The sequence below is a fragment of the Rhinolophus hipposideros genome (assembly GCF_964194185.1).
Source record: "Rhinolophus hipposideros genome assembly, chromosome: 13".
NCBI classification, from domain to species: Eukaryota; Metazoa; Chordata; class Mammalia; order Chiroptera; family Rhinolophidae; genus Rhinolophus; species Rhinolophus hipposideros.
The window spans coordinates 13,461,067-13,478,093 of record NC_138059.1 but is presented as its reverse complement, the minus strand read 5'-3'; the positions used below and the strand labels follow the sequence as shown (position 1 = coordinate 13,478,093).

The 17,027-nt window shown below is 36.7% G+C and overlaps 1 pseudogene across 1 annotated transcript in view; it reads right to left on the bottom strand.

Moving 5' to 3' along the window:
- The window catches only part of LOC308506901 (metalloendopeptidase OMA1, mitochondrial-like), a 111,279-nt pseudogene extending 97,109 nt beyond the window's left edge, over positions 1-14,170 (bottom strand). The window contains exon 1 of the transcript in view: positions 13,982-14,170. The product of the transcript in view is annotated as a metalloendopeptidase OMA1, mitochondrial-like (transcript). The remainder of the gene's footprint in view (positions 1-13,981) is intronic.
- Between the last annotated feature and the right edge of the window lie 2,857 nt (positions 14,171-17,027).

The window sequence follows — 17,027 nt, the reverse complement described above, 5'->3', positions numbered from 1 at the left end:
AAATTCTTGGAATTTCCTGTGATAAGAGCAATAAATGTCTTTTGTTATGTTAATGAGGCGACTTTTGGAAAGCCCTTAGGTAACCCAAGGATGGGGCTGGTTGCCAGGGGAACCAGCTAGAGGGTTGGAACTTTCAGTACCTCCCTCCCAACTTTCTGGGAGGGGAAGGGGACTAGAGGTTGAATCAATCCCCCCCCACCCCCCCCACCCCCAGGGCCAATGATTTAATCAGTCATAACTGTGTAATGAAGCCTCCATAAAAACCCAAAGGCACGGGGTGGGAGAACTTCCAGGTTGGTGAGAATGTGGAGGTGCTGGGAATGGGGTCTGTCTGAAGACAGCATGGAAGCCCTTTCCCCACGCCTTGCCCTATGTGTCTCTTCCTTCTGGCCATTCCTGAGTTATGACCTTTTATAATAAACCCATAATCTAGTAAGTAAAATATTTCTCTGAGTTCTGTGAGCCACTGTAGCAAATTAATTGAGTCCGAGGAGGAGATCCTGGGAATCTCTGATTTGTAGCCAGTGGATCAGAAGCACAGGTAACAGCCTAGGCTTACAACTGGCACGTTGAAGAGGTGAGGAGCAATCTTGTAGGACTGAGCCTTCAACCTGTAGAACCTTACACTGCCTTCCAGTGACAGTTTCAGAAGTAAGTTGAATTCTCAAACATCCTGCTGGTGTCCCAGAATGGCTTGGTGTTGTGTGGGAACACCTCTCCTCCCCCAAACACACATATGTTGGTATTGGATCTAGGAACCTAAAAGACTCTGCATAAATATTTTGAGATTGATCCATGTTGTACAATGTATCAAGAGAACATATTCCTTTTTATTGCCGAGTATTCCATTGTTTGAGGACCACAGTTCTTTCACATGTTGATAGATGATTGGATGATTCCAGTGGTGAACTGTTATTAATAAAGCTGCTATGAACATAAGTATACAAGTCTTTGTATGTGCACCTATTTTCATTCATCATGTACTTATCTATAAGCAAAATGGCTGACTCATATGTCTAGTATATGTTTAATCCTGTAAGAAAGTGACAATTGTTTTCCAAAGTGGTGGCACGATGTTGCTTTCCTAAAAGCACTCCATTGAATTTCCAGTTCCTAGATATCCTCTCCAACATTTAGTATGGTGCGTGTTTTTTCATTTTAACCATTCTAATAGTTATGGAGGAAAAGCATTGTGGTTTTGATTTATATTTTATTGACAACTAATGATATTAAGTGTCATTTTATGTGCTCATTTGTCAACTATATAAATCTTCTTTGGTAGAATGTCTAGTATGTATGCATGTATGTATTTTAAACATTAGGAATTTCTTTATTGCTCATGTTTAAAAAGTCAAGGTCCCAGGCTTTTCTATCTCGCTGCTCTGCTTTTTGTGGTTTCCTTGGCTAAGTGAAACTTTTGGACTAAGATGGTGAGTAGAGCTATTACGTCCACATTTCCCCTGCAGGAAAGAGAAAAGAGCGAAGGAAAACCCACTCCTCCTTTTAAGGACGTTCACTAGAAGTTGCAAACATAACTCATAACAACAAATTTACATTGCAAACCACTAGCCAGAACTTAGTCATTTGGCTACACCTAGCTCTAAGAGTGAAATGTTCTCTTTACTTTGGGTGGCCATGCGCCAGACTAAAATCAGCAACTTATTACTACGTAAGTGGGGAAATGAATACTGGGGTCTAGTCAAGGCTTTAGTCTTCAACATAATGTACAAATCTGAACATACCTCCCCATAAATCTGATTTTATTCCATTGTCCCTACCAACTACCAAGTTCCTCAGGCTAGAAATTTGAGCCATTGTAAACTCTTCCTTCTTTCACTTCTTACAGTAGAATGTCTGTTTAAACTTTTGCCTTTTTGTTTTTTTATTTTGTTTTCTTATCACTGAAATTTAAAAGTTTTTTTATATATTCTATTATTAGTTACACGCTTTGCAACTATTTTCTTCCAGTCTGTGGTTTGCCTTTTTCTTCTCTTTATATGACTTTGGTATCTACTTCTGGACTCTCTATTCTGTTCATTAATCTATTTGTTTATCTTTATACCAATATCACATTATTTGATTACTGTAGCTTTAAAATAAGTCTGGATATCAAGTAATCTTCTAACATTTTTTTTTTCTTTCTCTCTCTCTCTCAAGTGATCAAGGCTAATCTAGGTTCTTTGTCTTTCCATAAATGTTTTAACTCAGCTGGACACTTCAACAACAGAAGGAAGAGGAGCAAAAGAATTGTGGTGGAAATTTGGTTGTGGTTTCTTTGAACATATAGGTGAATTTGGGGGGGAGAAGTGATAACAGTGTTGAACCTTCCAATCCAAATTTATCACCAGTTTTAAGCAATATGTAAGGCATTGCCCCTTGGTTTACTTTTTTTCTTGTTTCTCGTGCTTGAGGTTCATTGAGTCTCTTACATCGGTGAGTTAATAATTTCATCAAATTTGGCAAATTTGTAGGCATTATTCCTTCAAATACATTTTCTTTTCCCTCCTCCTTCAGGGGCTCCAATTTCATATATGTTCAACCATTTGAAATCAACTTGCTTATGCTTTATTCATTTTCTGTAATGCTTTTTTTCTGTTTTCCTTATGACTTGTTTCTATGGTGTGTCCTCAGGTTCATTTGTTTTCCTTTTACAATGTCTAATCCACCCTCATCCCATCTAGTGTAGTTTTGATCTCATAAATTTCAATTTTCCTCCATAGAGTTTCAGTCTGAGGTTTTATTATTATTTTTCATTCCTCTACTTAATTGTTGAACATAAGCAATAGGATTATATTCAAATTTTAATGGCTTTATCTGGTAATTCTAACATCTGTCTTTTCTGTGTGTCATTACATATGATTTTTTTTTCTCAATTTGGGGTGTATTTTCCTGTTTTTTTTTTTTTTTTTTTTTTTTTTTTTGTAGGTCTGGTATATTTTAACTGAATGTCAGATGTTGTGACTTTCACCTTGCTTGGTGCTGGATTTTTTTTTTTTTTTTTCATTTCTAATTACATGTTGCATTTTGGAGTTTTGTTCTCAGATGCAATAAGTTACTTGGAAATAGTTTGATACTTTCAGATCTTGCTTTTAAGATTTATTAGGGACAAAATATTTTTATGAACAATGCTCACTCTAGGGCTAATTATTCTCCACTATTGAAGCATGATTCTTCTGTGTACTCTATTTAACATCCTGTGAATCATGATTTTTTTTTTTTTCCCTGTCTGGTTGGTGGAAGCAGGCACTATTCCTGGCTCTTTGATTGTTGTTTATCTTTACCTCTAATTTTTTCAGGTGGTTCTTTCCCTCCCCTCAGGCAGCTTCCTCATGCACAAGTTCTGAACAGTGTTTAGCTGACCGCTGTTTTGTTGGAAAGAAGAGATTCTTTTTAGTTCTCTTGAGTTCTCCTCCCACGTAGCTCTCTCCCTTCTGGTATTCTGCCAGGTAACTCTAATTGTTGCAAATAAACCCTAACATTTCTTTAAAAGTTAGAAATTACTTTTTTCTTATGTAATCCAATGTGGTTATTATCTGCCACGAAGATGGTGCTTCTAGAGTGGTAATTTAGGGATCCAGGTTATTTCCAGAGAATGGCTCTTTTGTTACCTAGGTCCCAAGAGTATTTTGTATCCAGTTGGTAGGCAGAAAAAAATGATCACAGAGAGGATACATTGTTTTTTAATTACCTGGTCCTGGAAGTGACATCACTTCTCATTGATGAGGACTTTAAAGTCTCATCCAGATAGAATGGGGACAAGGAAAAGTAGTCCCTGACTGGACATACAATTCCCACGAATAATTTTATTCTATTGAAGGATTTTTGAGTGGACAATAGTATGCCTATACTCATGGTCTTTTACTTTTTCAAAATACTGACGTGTTATAAAAATGTTCACTTACATTCCTTCATTTTGTCCTGCCAATGTTGTTTGAAGTATATTATCTCCAATGTCTAGTTATAGAAAATAAGACTCTAAAGACTAAGAATTCCTTAAACTCATTTACCTAATGAGTGGCTTTATTTGAGATAAAAGGAATGCCTTCTCATCCCAGTTCAAGCATTGTTCTATCATATCATGCTATTCTGAGTGAATCCTGGGGAATGCAATTCGATCTAATTATTTATACTGAAACCAACCCCCTCCACTAAAACTATTTGAGATGGACTGGAATAAAGTGTATAAGAAGATTTAAACCATACAATTATTATGTGATTTATTTCTACTTGTTCTTGACTAATTTGAGAAAGAAAATTCTGAGACCATATAACCTTAGTTGTCTATTTTCTTAATACTTAGCACAGTGGTTGGGGAAAAACAGACTATTTTTGTTTGAACGATTATTATTAGAACTGAGACTGGATGAGAGAGAAAAGCAAAGGTAGAGAAAATGAAGCATTTGTTCCTGGAGTTGACTGAGGAGTAACATTTTTTTCCTGAGCACAGTTTGAACAAAATACTTCCTAACCACTTTATGTCCAAGTTTCTACTCTTGAATATATAGGTTGGCTATAGACACAGAAAATTGTTGAACTTCACATATAGTTATTAAACCATTTAGGAATCCATGCTCCTGTACATGCTATAAGATGATATAGCTGAACCCTGACTGTCTCTGTGCTGTTCCTGAAGCTCTATTTTGAAGCTCTATTTTTGGGGCTATTTTGTCAAATGGCAGACCGGCCATTTGAGAAGTAATCTTTCCTCTGCCTTGGCTGACTTCTCCAATTTAATAGATTAGTTCCCACTCTACAGGAGAGAAATACAGCTCAATAACAATCCTGTAACCAAAGGAACGTCATGGTCCAATCCAAGTTCTCAAGTAAAAGTGAGAAGTGAGATGTACCAGCATGTCACCATGCTAGGCTTTAGGGATAGTTGCACAATACATTTCATAAACAACGAACAGGCCGATCAACTGCCAAAAGAATTTAATTGTTAAAGCAGTTAAAACCCATCAGCTTGAACTTTATACAGACTAAATAATGTGTTCTCTTCCAACAGCCCAAGTGACAGAAGGACAATGCCCTAAGTTATTATATGCTATACAGAAGCCAAGGTTATATGCAATTCTTTTATTTGTCCCATTAATCTTCTGATGCTCTCTATATGGGATATTCTCAAAAGCATGCATCCATTAAGTACTTATACTTTATCTTTCTATTACTCTATATAGTTTGGAATGATTTTTTTTAAATTATTATTATTGATTGCTTCTGAGTGTATAGAAAAATGGGGCTCAGAAATGATAAATTTGGCTATTGGCTAAAATGGGAATAATAAGCAATGGATTTACCCTGCTACCTGAAACAAGCAATCATTCTAAACAAATAGAATAAAATTTTGAAGACACTGAAAAATCAAGAAACAAAGTTGGTGATTCCTGGAAGATGAGAACCAAACAAGATGAGACAAATGATTGCTCCAACTTACTGGCTGGAGAAACTCTCCAAGTTTCAGTGCAGGAAACAGGAACCCAGTGGAAAAAAAAAAAAAAAACCCAGAGCATTCCGAGTTCAGGAGATAGTGCTGAGTCCAGGAAGACCAAAGTGCTGGAATTTGCAGAGCAAAGTGTCAGAGAGGTGCTAGCTGCACAGAGAAATCTCAAGTTTCTACAGATTGCTGGTAAAGACAAACTAATGAAAAGGGAAAAGGGTGTAGAAGCCTCACACTTTTGAAGCACTGATTCTGAATAAGTGCAAAGGTTTAATTATGAGATTGATTTTTTTGACAAATGTTGTTGAAATGATGAGGTAACCGTATGCAAAACAGTAACTCTGATCCATACCTTGGAACACATAAAAAATGAACTCAAAATGAATTACAGTACTAGTTGTAAAACTCAAAATAACAAAACTTCTATAAGAAAACATGGGAAAAATTCTTTGTGACCTTAGGTGGTTAAGTAGAGATTTTATAGGTATAATATCAAAAGCATGGTTCATAAATACACATGTACATGCACACACACATACACACACACACCCATATACACACACAGAGATAAATTGGGAATTCATTGAAATTAAAAGTGTCTGCTGTTCAAAAGACACTGTTTGAAAGAATGGAGAGACTAACAACAAACAAGGAGAAAATATGCCCAAATCAAATATCTGATAAATGACTTGCACGAAGAACTTCTGAAACTCAAAACAGAAACAACTCAATAAAAAAAAAATAGGCAAAAGATACTAATAGACCCTTCACCAAAGAATATGTATCAATAGCAATTTAGCATGTGGAAAGATAATATCATTAGTCATTAGAGAAAAGCAAATTAAAACCACATTGGATAACCATGAAGCATGTGTCAGCATGACAAACATTTAAAAGACTGAGCTCACAAAATATGGGCAAAACTGTGAAGGAACTGCAATTTACATGAACACTGGTGCAAATATAAAATATAAAAACTATCTTAGAAATCAGTTAGTAGTGTCTTAAAATTTAAATATATACTTACATTGTGGTACAGTAGTCCATTTTATATATTTACTCAAGAGAAATAAAAACAAATGCCCATACAACAACTTGCATATGAATATTTATAGCAGTCTTATTTTTAATAGCCAGAAACTGGAAACAACTCAAATGCCCATCAACAGATGAATCAGCAAAGTGGTATACCCCACAATGGGATACTACTCAACAATCACAAGGAATGAAATACTGATACATATAAAAACATTGAGAAATGTCCAAGTAATTATGTTGAGTCCAAGAAAACAGAGTGGTAAAAAAAGAGTTCATACAATGCGATTATATTTATACAAATCCTAGGTAATGTAAAATAAAATAGCTGTGGGGAAAGGCAAGAGGAAAGCATTGCAAGGAGGCACAAATTTTCAGAGCTGATGGTTACATTCATTTTAATTGTAGTGGTGGTTTCACACAAATATATGTATATGTCAACAAATTATTCACTTTAAGTATGTATGATTTAGTCAGGTATACCCGAGGAAAGTTGTTAAATGTTAAATTTCTTCCATTGAATCAACAGATATTTACTGAGAAGCTACTATAAACTATGATACTGGCAATAGACTAGTGAATAAGACACAAGTGGTTCTGATATCACAAGTTCAGGTCTTATGGAGAATATGGATCCTAAGATGTCACTACAGCAAAAGGTGATACATATAAGTACAAGTTGTTCTAAAACTGTAGTCATCACCTATTATACATGATATTATCAATGCTCAGCCCTAACCCTGCAGATCAGCAAATGCTCTAGGTCAGCTGACTTGCTGGACAGTTCTTACACTCTCAGTTGGGTTTCTACCTCAAGCACCTGCATTTTTCTGCCAGGATTTTTCTTGTGGGAGCATGCCGTGTTGGCACAGTGGACACTCCTGATGTGCCAGGGGGTTAAACATTCAAGGACAACACTCAAACAATAAGCCATGACAATTGCTCCCTTGTCACTCTGGAACAATTCTAGGCTGTGTTCCATATGAGTTCTGAGACTGGCCGAAGGGTTGACATCTACTTACCCACAGAGGTAAACTCTCCATTAACGCACCACTTACAGGCTTTCGTCCCTTCCTGCTTTCACTGCCTTATTCCCTCATTGTACTTTCTGGGATTGCCTTCGATGAAATCTACATGTCCATCAACCCTTGTTTTGGGGTCTGATTTTGGAAGAACCCAAATTAAGACATTTAGTCAGATTTGCATAAAAAAATACACCTTGCCTGCTGTATGGAAAATGGTTTGTAGGGAATGTGCCCAATTTCATGCAGATAATTGTATGGAAACTAAATCTTTTTTCTTTGTACCACACAGCTTCCCTGGGACTATACCACTAGACATCCATTGACTAAATTCACAGACAACTGTGGGTCATGATGGAGGCAAAGCTCAACTAGGAATAAATAAACCCACACATTTATCTTATTACACATGTCTTACACAGAATTCCTAATTTTAGGATGCTGTTTATTTGTAGTAACGGGAGATAATTAAGGTTACAGAAAGAGGAGTATAATTAAAATGAGATATTTCTTTAGAAACGAAATACTTCGATTCGAGCTTAAGTTCTATCACTATGCAGCTGAGATTATGGCATGTCTCCTAATATGTTTTGTGCATCATTTCTTAAAATTATTAATGGAATAATAATAACATTCCCTTTTCAGAATTGCTGTGAGGATCAAACTATAAATATAATTGTTAACCCCTGAAGAATTTTATACACATGAGCTTTTGTCAAAATGTCCACATAAGATAGTTTGATTATTAATTTTTTTGTGTTATGGAAAAAATAGCAAAGATAAAACATAACATGCAGTGAAATAATAAATAAGTTTTGGCTTAGAAAATTAACATAATGGGACGATGAACATTTTACTCTTGGAATTCTGCGATCCATGTTTGAAAATAATAAACTCAAATTTAAGGTGTCATGGGCGTTTTGGTGAAAACAGGACAATTTAGTTTCTATCAGTTCATTCTGTATGGACCAAAGCTCAATTTTGAGTTTAGGTTTGTGTTCTCAATTATCTTTGTAAATCTAAGGGGAGAATGAGATTAACAAATACGTATTTGTAAAAGCCATGTGGTAGAGACATGGCTTAAATTTTACTTCATTCTCATAAAGACACTGTGTGATGGCTGATATGTATTATATGTTTTGCAGGTGAGGAAACTGAAGGTGAGAGAGGAAAAATATTGTATTCAGCATCACAGATCCAGCTGGTGGAACCCAAATTCAAACACAGATCTACCCGACCCTTGCCAAAAATGCATCAAATTCCCGATTAAGGTAGAACAGCATTTTAGATTTATGAATTATGTCTGGAAAATGTACAGACATTATCATTGTACATGGAGGAAATTTCTGAAAGTATTTGTTCTTAAGGTCTCCATAAGAATCATTCTAGGCCTCAAACTCAGGTCCTTTCCGATCCTACTCTAATTCAAGAGCAATGGCAAAAGGAGAGGTCATTGGAGATGAACAACCTTAAGGAGAAGGAACTAACTGAGCCATCGAAGGTGCATTCCCCATGTCCTTCTACTTACACATCCTCAGGCAGATGCCTTTCTCCTCCCCACTTAATGGGTAAATGACCTTAACAGGGCAGTATTCTCCTAGTACTGTTGGACTCAAAAAATTCTTTAACATTTAGAAGCTTGTAAAACCCAGTGTTAGTACTTGAATGTTACTGATCGCAAAATATTACTTAGTCTCTTTGTGATTTTAAAGTTCTATGATTAGCAAACCAATATTGGACATAATCAAGATGTCCAGGAATTTTATTTAATTATGAGCTCTGTAGCTAGTAGTGATGTCCATACAACAGCTGGAGTAGTAACTCAATGCCATATATGTTTTCTCCTTGGTTTCTCTTGAGACATTTTAGGGGGAAATTATAATCGTTAAAAGATTGAAGGGTATAGAAAAACTGGGGGCAATGGTCCATATTGGGAGAAGGAACATCAGATCATATCTGTGACCACTATAACATTCTATTCAATTCATGAAATTTCTTCAATCCATGCATCTATTCTTTCACTTATACAATGAAAATTAACTGAGCATTTGCTCTGTTCCCAATTGCAAGTTTAAATAGGGTACTAAGGGGAAGTCTCAATAAGAAAGTGCCCTGTGAGCAAACGCCTGAAGGAAGTAAGGAAGTAAGTCTTATAGACAGGTGAGTATATGGAGTGAAGGGAGCATTGCAGGCAGGAGAATTAGCAAGTATAAAAGCCCTGAGTCTGAAGTGTGATTGCAATGGTTTGTGTATGAGTGGAAAGATCAAATGTGGCTGGAATGGATTGAGCAAGTAGTAGAATCATAAGAAACATGGCCAGGTGGTTAATAGAGGCCAGATCATGTAAAGCTTGCAATACACTGTAAGGGCTTTGGATTTTAATTTAAGTAACAGGGAGAATGATTGGAAAGTTGTAGTTTAGTTTTAGCGGGATCACTTAAGCAGCTCTGTTGAGATTAGACTGTGGCTGGGCTGGGGAAAGGGCTAAAACAAATAGTTTACTTATGCAGTGTTTGCAGTCATCTAAGTGAGAAAAAATGATGACATGGCCACAATAGAAGCATTTTTAGTGGTATAATGTGGTTAAGATTATGTGTTTCTTTTGACTATAGACTTAAGAGGTAATAAATAATGATAGATTGGATGTGAGAGGTCGGAGAAAAATAAGTCAAAAATCAGATGACTCCAAGTTTTGTAGAACGATGGACTTGTTATAAATTACAATGAGGCAGAGTGGGAAGATGTTTTTTGGTGGGGTAGGGGTATGAGAGGATATCAGAAGTTCGGTTTAGTATGAGACTTAGACATACAAATGGAGATAGTGAGTATATATTGAGTAGAGCGATCTTAAGTATATGGGCGGACGTATACATTTGGCAGTTATCAGTAAGTACATAATTACTTAAAGACATAAAATTTGATCAGGTCATCAAGAAAGTGGGTGACGGTAGAGAAGTTAAGAAATTCTTTGGAGTACTCAGTTGTCAAACATTTTAAGAGATGAAAAGGGAAAAACACAGAAGGCTGAGAATGAGGCGTTAATACTGTAGGAAGAAAATAAGGAGAGCATGATGTCCTGGACGCCATGGAAAGAGTATTTTAGGGAGGAGTCAGCTATGTCAAATGATTTTGGTGGTCAAATAAGTTGGGGAATGAGAATTGACCATTGAGGTTAGCAATGCAGAGGGCATTGAGAACACCGACGAGGGCCGTTTTTTTGTGTGATGCAGTAATAAAGACAAAATTCTGTTTGGAGGGGTGGATTTAGTAGAGAACAGGAGACGAGGACATGCAGACAGCGAGTACAGACAATTCTGTCAAGGAATGTTGCTTTAAAGAGACCAAGAAGTTGGACTGAGAGCAGGAGGGGACACGTGAAATCAAGGGAAGTTCCTCTGCAATAAAATGAGAGAAACAACAGTGTGTGCGATGGTACAATTAATTCAAGAGATAGAAAAAAAAATTAATACAAGGCAGAGAGGGCAACTGATAGCACGGCATTCCTAAGAAAAAAAGGAATAGGATCTACCTTAGAGAGAAAGAGGTCAGCCTTAACTAAGGGTATGGACAGACAATAAAATGGGAGAAAGCAGAGAATGCAGACATTAATAATCCAAAGTGAATAGATATGAGAGCAGGTGTTAATAGAAGTTCTATCCTGAATGACCCCATGGGATGCAATGGTGTTTTATGGCTGCATGTGCCCTACAAAAACAGAGTGGAATAGAGACTCTATGTCCCACAAAGCCTAATATATTTACTATATGGTCCTTTTCATTAAAAACGAACAAACAAAAAAGCTGGCCAAAGAGATTGGAGCTTCTGAGTTGCAGCTTAGTCACGTGTTCAACAGATCTTTAATAAGTGTCTGCTATATACCATGTTCATTGCAAGGTAATAGACAGAAAGAGCTAGTGAAATTGACATTATCTCCCATTCTTTTCTTTGCTCCCGATGTCCGATTATTCTTTCTCAACACACCATGGAAGTAGCTCCTGCCAAGATCATTGCTAGCTCAAATGGCACGTACACTGGACAATCTCTACCTCACTTGTTGTCTTGGCCAATTTTGGACATATTAACATATATATAGATAGGTTGGACCCATGTTCTCAAGACCTTAGAGTCATTCTCCTTTCCTCTTTATGTACAAAGTCTCAGCTCATCTTTCAAGACATCAGGGATTATCACAGATGTCTTCGAAATTACTATTTTGGGAGTTTGGAAGGCATTCGTCAAGATGAAATAATGGAAGAGGTGTGCTGTCCATAGGAAGAAGTTAGAAATAATGAAGTAGGCTAGAAAGAAATGCAAGTTTAAGAATTATTAACATATAGATGACAGTTGAACCCCTGGGAGTAGGAAAAAATGAGAAGCCTCTGGGTTATTTAAGGAGGTTAAAAATAATCAGAAGACAACAGTGTAGTGCAAGTCAATACAATTCAACTAATTTTTCACCCAGTGCTACTTGTCAGGATAGGGTTTGAGTAAAGTAATATAGTCAACAACTAAAGAGGGATAAGGTAGAAAACAAACCCCAACCTGCCATATTACTTGACCCCCAAAAAAGTGTAACATGATACTTCATAGAATTAATTTACAAAATGTACTACGTTTAGCTATATTTTGAACACATTTTTATGACTATAAATTATTTAACGTCTTGTCATTGCATTTGCACAGCCAATCCACCCAAGCAGTATTTTTAGAAAATTCTACACAGTGTCTATTCTTTTCAATTTTTACGCAACTTATTCAGACGATCACATTCCTTATCTGAATCCCCTGGTATTCGAGGTTCCTCAAAACTGTCATCGTTGTTTCCTTCAGGCCACTTTTCATATTTTACATCTGACTTGAACGTGTCAAGAATTGATGTATTTGTTGAATGATGGCCTGATTTTTTTTTTTCAAGTTTACAACTTTTCTACTTAACTTTTTAGCCTTCAGATATTGTTTCCCCCTGATGGTAGAATCAAAGCAATGCGTCCTGAGATAATCTTTCCATCTTCTTGTTTCAATCTATAACGAGCAATAAAACTGTCAGCCTCTTAAGTCTTCCTCTGCCCCCTTCTCTCTTTCTGACCCTGAAGTTCATTTATAATGGGGGGAAGCTGTTAGGTGCACTGTTGGTGGGCTGGGTCCTCAAAGTATACAATTTCACAGAGAAAGCAGACTTTGGCTGTTTCTCTCTTTCAATTTTTAAAAAGTTCTCTTTTTAAATAAAGGCAAGAGAAGCAGCTAAATATGTAGCTGATCGGATGAGAAAATTAGAAATCATGTGACACTGAGTTCAAAAAATTGTATAAAATAAACTAAATTTGTATTTTGACTAACTGCATTTTTTTAAACAAAGCTTTTTCTAATATATATAAGTGCTTTTATAATTCATTACTTAGGCCTTAGCTTCTCAGTTGCAGTATAGGAGGACAAACGGCTATTTTACAAAATGCCATTCATGCCTCTCTAAAATAATGTTAATCTAGTTCAGAGATTTCCAATGTTGACATTATTGGCATTTGGGGCCAGAAGTGTTTGTGAGACGCTGTCCTGTGTACTATAGGATGTGTTTCAGCAAACCTGGCCTCTCCCCACTAGATGCTGTAAGTATCCCCCAATACTTAGTTAAAAATGATAGTTAAAAATGTTTTAGGCAGGTGATGGGGAAGTGTGGGGAGGAGAAAGGGTATGAGAACAATTAATACAAAATTAATAAGACTAATTTTACTTAATGAAAATTATTAAAGAAAGAATTCAATGAAGAGGTTTTGGCTTGTTTCACTTCCTTCTTTCCTTCCTTCTTTCCTCCCTTCCCTTTTTCCTTATTCAACAATTCAACATTCAACCATTCATTAATTCAACCATTATTCAACAAAAATTTTACATGGAAGTCCAATGTGTAAAATTTTACATAAAAGACCTATGTGTAAAAGTCTAACAGATAGGCTGCACCCCTTAAAATGGTGTGGCCCTGAGAATCATGGGTTTTATTTCTGTATTTTATGACATTTGTGAGTTATAACTCATCTATACATATATATTCTTAGAACACCTACCCTCTTGACTCTGCCTTATCTTCTAACTGTCTAGTCCAATGACTGCTGAACAGGTGCTATCTATAGTTTCGCTTCTTTAATCCTGATAAATGAATTAAAATAGGTATTATCACCCCAAAATTACAGAAGCTTGGATATTAAGTGATTGCCAAAATGTAATTACTTTTCCTTTGCAATATACTTTCTCAAATTGTATTTTAAATAAGTGTGAGCCATTATGTTAGTCTTGTGCTATATTTGGTGTGTACACCAATATGAAAAACTAAATGTTGTCATTCTTTATTTTATGGATTACCTTCAACCTCATCTATCTTAGTTCATTTTGCCATTAGTTTGCTTACCACAATTGACTACATTCACACTAAAATGAAAATATAGATGTGCCACTCTTGTTTTTGCTCAGAACCCCATGCTTTCTTTCCATCATTTACCATGTATGAGTTAAGCTCCTTAAGGTTGGATGTGGGGTTCTCTAAAATATAACCTCTGTCTACCTCTCCAGGTTTGGAATTCACTATAACAGCATCTGACTGCTCTGTGTCTAATTTGTGACATAGATGCTTATGAATCTTTGCTTGGAAGAGGCCCTTCCTATCAGCTGATTCCTCTTCATCCTTCATAACTCAATTTATGGATTGCCAACCTCGGTAAAATCTTCCTTAATAACCTTACTCTTAACTCCAGGTTAAATACCCTTCTACTTCTAAAATCTTTATAATAACCTGTTATCTTTCTATCATTACTCTTGGTACATAGCAATATAATTATGTTTTGATGCTGATTTCCTCTACTATCTGATACTTTTTTGAGAACAAAGTTGTATAATTAATTTTACAATCAATGTCTTGAACAGAGCTATGAATATAAGACTCGTTGTATAAATCTTTGTTGGATATGCAGCAGTATAGATAACCTAGGACATGGACAACCCCCTCCAGGATACAATGTAAGGTACTTCACCGGTTACAAAAGTATCCAGCACCTGCAGCTGGAGAAAAATAAGAACCAGTTTCGTCCAGCGAGGTTAATCCCTATGACCAGGGCCTGACCTTTAGCTAATTTTAATGTCATTTGCATTGAGGTTACTACGACTCCCATCATGCATCTGACACCATGACTGTTCCGGGAGAACCAAATAAGGAAGAAAACGTGGGAAACTAAGGGTCCCACTCAGGGGGAGAAGATGAATGAATCAGATCAATGGGATGTCACCAATTCCTCCCCAGGAGGGATAAGTACCCCTGATTGTGATTTTCTCAGCGCCACTCGTTCTCGAGTTCACCCACACTTTCCTCTCAAGTGTGTACTTTCATTCTCAATAAATTGCTTTTGCTTTCCTGCATCTGTCTCACTCTTGAATTCTTTCTTGCATGGAGACAAGAACCCAGTCGCCACTGCTCTGGGTTGAGTCCTCTCTGGGATATTCCCGTGAGCCTCTGGCAACAGGTACATGCATTAATTTCATCGTAGTATCCTCAATTTACAACTAGGTTAAATTTGTATAATGAGGCTGAAAAAAATCATCTTTTGAAACTAGGACTGTGTCCCTGGTTTGCTTAATGGCGCGAGCGCCTGTAAGGCCAGTCGCCACATTTCAGGCTATTCCTGAAAGTCAAGGGGACAGTAACCCCTGTGCAGGGCCCTGCATCCCTGTGTGGTACTCCTGACACGAGTGGGGAACAAAGTCCTGATGCACAGGTTCAGATAAAGTGAGTAACACAGCTTTATTTGGGAACCAATGTCCCTCCAGAAGCCAAAGCTCTGGTAAGCACAGAAGGTTATACAGAATAGGATAGAATTTAATAACAAACCAAGTCCCACAGTCAATCGGGATGGAGAGGGTCCCTGGTCCGGGAGAGGCGACTGGGCCCAAGATGGGTCTGGGGCAAGCTGGTCTTGCATGAAAGAACTTCAGAGAGTCCTGGAATATCGTGGCTTGCACCTTGTAGAGGATCTTAGCCAGAGTACCCAGTCAGACTTCTTACAGCATTGCTCTGGAGTTCTGCTTTTATCCTCTTTTCCTTGGACTTGTTTACTTCTTAGGTGATAACCAGAGTTGTTTACCAGGAGTTGTTTACCTCTTAGGTGAACGTGTTTACAACTCAATTTTGTTATGCTCAGTTTCACCCAAAAACATACACATGTTTACTTTCATGTATATGCTCTAAACATAAACATGTTTACTTCCACTTTACTCTTATCAGTCTCACACATGTGCGGCCATAGTCCTGTCCCTACTAGAAAACAACTTGTTTTGCAAACCTCAATCCAACATATATAATACATTTTATATGCTCTATACACTTAGAAAGTTCTATTGAGTGCAAATCTCAAGCTAAGAAGGTGTGGAGAGATTTACAGAAATTCATCACCTTTTTTGAAAAACAATTATATGACAAGTTTTTGTTTTTTCTTACTGGTTGCCACTGGCAGAGTCATCTTTGAGGATAAGGGTTGGCATATGATATTTCAGAGAATTTTAATAATAAGAAGAAATAGAACATGACTCATTGAGCCTTTTTAGTGGAAGGACACATAATTTCAGTTTGCAGTTTCCAATTTAGATAAATATGTAAGCCACCTGGAAGGCATCTATGTTTTAAACTCTGAAATTAAAGTAAATGAGTGGGGCTGGGGTGTCAGGAGTGAGAGAGTTAAATGATTTGTAGAAAATATTGCTTTAGATGATCTTGTGGAAGTAAATTGTAGTCTTATAAGATCTAAAATGATTAAGTTTCCATTATATAAAAGCTTAGGCAGTCCTTAAATGAAATCAGTGATTACAAAAAAAAAAAAAAAGGTTTGCAATCAGGTAAGCAAAGGTTTTCAGGTGGTGTTTGTTTGGTAATTTAGGATTATCCTAGTCTAGATGCTTTGTCCTTTATGAATCCTCAGTGACTTCTCTCAGTGGTGCTTTCATTCCCTAAAATTCTTGTTATTCCATCTTTTCTCCTGAATACAGTCAGAAGACTGCACTGGAAATTCAAAGGGAAATCATGCCCAACTTAACCAGGTAAATTTCTGTCTTTAACTCTGGAAATGAAATCTAAATTCTCACTTGATTAAACCTGTGAATTAAGGCTGACACTTCATTCGTCAAGGATAAACTTGAAAAGATCTGTTCTCGGAAGGCACCTTTAGGCTACAAGATGAAAGCCCTATGTGTACACAGTATCCGATAGTGATGTAATGCATGAACAATTATAAAATGAGTCACTATGATCCTCTGCCTTTGCACAAGCATTTCTCATTGAAAACTGTGTTTTACAAAATCATCTTTCCTTCCTCTGTTCCGTAGCCTCCAGGCCTTGGTATTCCACTGCCAATCTTCCTTGAGGTAAAAGTAACTGCCTGAACTGGTCATGTTTGTACTTAATTGAAGGACGACACCTCTGCTACAATGATGTGGGAGAGTTGGAATTAGCTTTTCTCAAAAGTCTATCAAAATGTGAATCCCTGCATCACTGTCATAATACT